Genomic DNA, 6043 nt, shown 5'->3' on the forward strand with positions numbered 1-6043 from the left:
AAACCCCTCGTTCAAAATACGCTTGTACTTAGAGGATCTGATTATCAAGTTTGATCCTAAAGAGACCGGGAATCTAAGACAACAAAAATATATATTCATTATCATAACGGTAACTTGATCCAAATGATCGGATTATGTCGAGTTGCCAGGATCTTCACATCAAACAAGACGCGCAGCGTCGAGTTTGATTCGATTTCCCACGCCTGGCATCGAGACGTGATGCGGGTCCATGGATTAAGTTACTGTTGTAATGATAAAATTATTACAAGTATATGCCCTTAAACGTTATTAACAATCACATCATGTAATTAACAATTTTCGAACATCAGCTATGTTCGATTCTTTAAACTATCCGGATTTTTGTATTCATACCATAAATCTATGTTTTATAGAAATGTTTTGCCCTCTATTAATTAAATTGTGCTAAGTTGAAATATACATTAATATCACTGAGGAACAATTGAAATGAATATCAGAAAAAAAGTTAGATCTTTTTTTGATAAGTCTACGGTTTGTTTAAGTACAATTGACAAACAGTTTGATTTAACAGTTAAGATTCCACTTAAATTGTTTGACAAAATTGATTTACTTATTTAATAATACGGATGTGAAGTGTGGGGATTTGAAAATCTATAAATTATAAAACGCATTCAAAACTTTGTGAAGCAGATTTTCAAATGAACAGCTCCACACCTTCCTATATGGTTCATGGAGAAACTGTAGCCCTTTTCACAAAAAGTCTTGCGATTAATTTTCATCGTAAGTTTTTGTTCATTTTCACAAATAATCTTACTAGATTCTTACGTGTAAAATTCCTATATGATCAATGGAGAAACTAGTCGTTATCCTCTTTATATTAATGTATGGCCAAACTAAAGTCGGCTCATGAAAACAAAATTGTAAATATATAAATACCTGTGCACATAGACTCTGATATTGTTAAAAGCCCCTGCTTTCGAGTGCTTTTTTATGACGATGAAACTGACAAAATGTAAAATGAAAATTTGATTAAAAATGACGTTAAACAAGGATTACGGTACCAGTTCATTCAAAAATGGCCCAGTGATATTTTCCAGTCATCAAAATTAATGATATTCTTGACATGATTTTAAAGACAAACCTTGGACTAGAAACATATATAAAAATTAACCAAAACATTTTAGCGATGTATTTTGCAAATATTGCACAACTAATCATCGCCTCCCAACAGAGACCGGCAGATGGTCAAATATTCCTCATAAAGAAAGGTTATGTAAACTTTATAATGAACATAGATTGCAGATGAATTTCATTATTTATCAGATTGCAAATCACTTTTAAATATAAGGAAAGCGTTCCTGCAAAGTTCCTGTATAAGACCAAATGTTTAAAAATTAAAGAAATTATGCCCTGAAAAAATGTAAAAACACTTAAAGAAAACTCTGTATTTCTATTTTCTTTTAAATCAAGTCACACTGTTCCCTCCATAAATCCTTATGTATATGTATATACACCCCCTGGTATTCTTTTTATCTACATGTACTCTTTTTCCCTCTTTTTTGTTTCTTTTTTTGTGTACACGTCCTCCTCAGCCGCCACGTAACTTTTTGTTTTGGTACTAAGTATTTGTTTTGTACCTCATGTACCATCTTTGTGTAGTTTGAGAGAATAAATTAACTTAAAATTTGGTAACGAAAAGATTGACCAAAAAAACTAAATCATAATATACACCAACACAATCACAGATTTGTCAGCTTTGAAATTTAATGTTTACATAACAAACATCAGCTTGAATGTTGAATTTTTTGGGAGTATGATTTAATGGGTGTATGCCGGTGAAATATTTGTAAAAACCGGCCTCTTTTAGTCTTTTATATGTTCTAAGTAAATCTGGATATCTGGCTTTATCCGGCCAGTCTGGGAAAATATGATACTCCAGGGAGAAATGTCTGATTCTGGAGGTGATTCCATTTTTGAGTAAATAATCAATCACAGACCATTCGTGTCCCTCTACGTCTATCTTCAAGTAGTCCAGCACTCTCTGAAACGTTATCAATAAATATATTAATGTAAATATATTCGTGTACATAATATATCAATTATGATTTAATTGATTAAAAAAAAACATTAAAATGAAAAAATTAAATTTTAGAAAAAAAAAATAAATTAGATAATATATATTTAATTTTGATTTTTTAAAGAAAAATCATTGACACAAATGAAAAGAAAAATATGTAAAAACATTCTGCAAGTGTTATAACATTCCAAACGTAGTCCATGCACCACCAAATCCTGCATATTGTCAGAATAATATCTACAATATCAGAAACCATGGCATGTCATCTCCCTACTAGTTTTACAATAAGATTTTGTTTTGATTCTTTTATATTGAGATGGTGCCAAGATTTAATAAACAATACTAGTAATTTTATGTGTACTAATGTGTTCTGTACGGAGATGTTATATATAGAGCTCGGTCGCTTCGCTTCCTCCGTTTCTCTCTAATTGCTAGAAGTTTACTTACTTATACTTTCTAAATTATGATGTTAACATTCAGTGTATATTTCCCCTTACGTTTGCATTGGAAATCTGCGACGTTTAATTTCCTGTGAAAACTCTTAACCAATCTATACGCCATGAGCACAAATATAAACGCCATCACGCGTTTTGAGTACATTTATTATTGTACAAAATTAAACGAAACGTTCAAGAGAGTTGTTATGTGTCTAAAGGCAGCCGACAAGGAAATGAACACCTTCTACAAAGATGCCCCATGTAATTCACTTCATCAATCGTTTCAATGGATCTTATTGCATTGACTTCAGCGCTTATATATTGCCCTCACTCATTCCAATTTTATCAATAATTCTTCCCCTTTTCATAAAAATGTAAGTATATATAGATTCACACATCATACCAGCATGAAAGAAAATTTATATAAATGTATTTTATGAAGATAAAAAGACAGAGAATATAATACTTCACTGAAGATCGCCCTTTTTTTATTTCTTGCCTCACACTAAGTGTTGCGCTTATATATACATGCATAATAGACCTGGTAATGAATGGGATTCTTACCCAATCTCGTCTTAATTTTAGGAATATGGATTACTTGAGTCATGTGAGGAGATCAAATGCGGTGACGATGATTAAATCCAGAGGGGCCCGAATGGCTTTATGATTTATTTGATCACGCTCGACCCGTCCTTGATCACCTCGAAATATTCAAAGAATGATAAATTATTGCTTATATCTAAAAAAAAAAATAAAAGATATCACCAATTATTCGATAAAATTATCGACATGTTTACGTTATTTTCATTTTGTATAAATATGCAAACCCCGCTTGCGCCACTGTACGTTCACATGCGTTATAAGTGTTATCACAAAGACACTAGAAAATGCAAAGATGATATGTTACTTATCCTATCATATCACATCATATTATATTAAATTAATACAATTATGTACTTTTGTAGTTATTGAACAGACATCTAAGGTAAACGGAATCACGTCAAACTTGCTGTCGAGCCAATCAAACAGTTAACTTTACCACATATGGGGGTTATTTTAGCGGTGTGGCAACCTTTGCTTATTTTAGCAGCTTTATAGTATAATTGGGAGGGGTTATTGTAAAAGTTCATTCTGATGGTGTCTCTCCAAAAAAATCATATCAACATTTTATCATATAAGTGAATGTAATGTATATACATGTAATTATTATATCATTGTTATATCTATAGAAGGAGAACTCATTTTCAGAGAGTGGTTGAGGATTTTGAGGGTAAAGTAAATTGAAGTGAATATTCTGTTGTTTTCTTCACAAAATATGTAGCGTTTACACAATTTTTAAAGCTTTTAAAATTTTTAATCTTTACTTAATCAAAGTGTATGTCTGAAATGCACAAATGATTTAAAATTTAAAGTAGATATGATAAATGAACTGTTGTCTAGCCAGTCTCCTTAACCGTAGACATTTTTACTTTTACAGTTGCATGCCTGCACCTCAAAGATATCTCTCGCCAAGTTCTTCAACTAAATCGCCGGTCTTGACTCATTAATAACGATTTCTGTTTAAACCAAAAATTAAAAATCGTGTTTATTATTTTAAATTTCATGTTTAATAGATGTTTTACGTTCAGTATAATTTTTCTTGTCTTTTATTTGAAAATGCAATTGTACTTTTCATTCTCTTTGCAAATACATAAGGTATAAATGAATGTCAATAAACTCAACTGACAGATCTCTTCATTCATTATGATCTATAATTGTATTTGATAATTCTTATGCAATTTTATTTTGAAGGTAATCACAAAACAAATTTATAATAACAAAAAACTTCATCAAAAGCGTCTGATTCAATATACGATTTTTTTCCAATCAAACTCTATCATAAATTACTATTTTGCTTCACATTTTCTTCATCAGATAAATTCCATTAGTAAATTAAAGCTAAACACTATACATAAAAAACATGATTTGACAGATTTCTCTTTCTTGGTCGCTATTTCTACAACCTACTCTCTAAAAAGATTCAAGTCTTTCGTTGTACAGGTCTCGCCGAACATCCCATATCGGCATGTAACTCACTCGGTCGCGATTAAAATTATCCAAATGTACCCACGTATTCCAAGCCAGGAGAGAAGTAACATCAAATTTACTAAAATAAACATTTTAAACAAACAGAGCAAATTGAAAGTGGGGGGCTAAGCCCCCCCCCCCCACCCCCGGTTCCGACGCCTATGCACCGAGACTTAAACTTTTTAAGACACTACGTCAGAAGATGGCGATTTAAATGTTTTGTTAACCTGGTTGTATCAATCGATTCAGATGTATATCATCATAGCTCAGTGGTTAAAGAATCAGGCTTGTGAACCGCAGGTCATGAGTTCGAATCCGTCTTGGGCTTTTGTTCATGTTTAATGAATGAAATTTTTGAAAATATCATTTTTATCTAAAATTGCACATTTTTTCGCCTATTTGACACACATACTTCTTATCCATCATGCTATCTATCATAATCAAGAAATTTTCTGCTGATTTCAGACACTATTTCAAGGTGTAGTGAGGCACCTTAAGCAAACATTTTGCAATTTTATTAAAATTAGACTAGTAAAACCCCTCGTTCAAAATACGCTTGTACTTAGAGGATCTGATTATCAAGTTTGATCCTAAAGAGACCGGGAATCTAAGACAACAAAAATATATATTCATTATCATAACGGTAACTTGATCCAAATGATCGGATTATGTCGAGTTGCCAGGATCTTCACATCAAACAAGACGCGCAGCGTCGAGTTTGATTCGATTTCCCACGCCTGGCATCGAGACGTGATGCGGGTCCATGGATTAAGTTACTGTTGTAATGATAAAATTATTACAAGTATATGCCCTTAAACGTTATTAACAATCACATCATGTAATTAACAATTTTCGAACATCAGCTATGTTCGATTCTTTAAACTATCCGGATTTTTGTATTCATACCATAAATCTATGTTTTATAGAAATGTTTTGCCCTCTATTAATTAAATTGTGCTAAGTTGAAATATACATTAATATCACTGAGGAACAATTGAAATGAATATCAGAAAAAAAGTTAGATCTTTTTTTGATAAGTCTACGGTTTGTTTAAGTACAATTGACAAACAGTTTGATTTAACAGTTAAGATTCCACTTAAATTGTTTGACAAAATTGATTTACTTATTTAATAATACGGATGTGAAGTGTGGGGATTTGAAAATCTATAAATTATAAAACGCATTCAAAACTTTGTGAAGCAGATTTTCAAATGAACAGCTCCACACCTTCCTATATGGTTCATGGAGAAACTGTAGCCCTTTTCACAAAAAGTCTTGCGATTAATTTTCATCGTAAGTTTTTGTTCATTTTCACAAATAATCTTACTAGATTCTTACGTGTAAAATTCCTATATGATCAATGGAGAAACTAGTCGTTATCCTCTTTATATTAATGTATGGCCAAACTAAAGTCGGCTCATGAAAACAAAATTGTAAATATATAAATACCTGTGCACATAGACTCTGATATTGTTAAAAGCCC

Source organism: Magallana gigas, chromosome 2, assembly GCF_963853765.1.
Source record: "Magallana gigas chromosome 2, xbMagGiga1.1, whole genome shotgun sequence".
Lineage (NCBI taxonomy): Eukaryota > Metazoa > Mollusca > Bivalvia > Ostreida > Ostreidae > Magallana > Magallana gigas.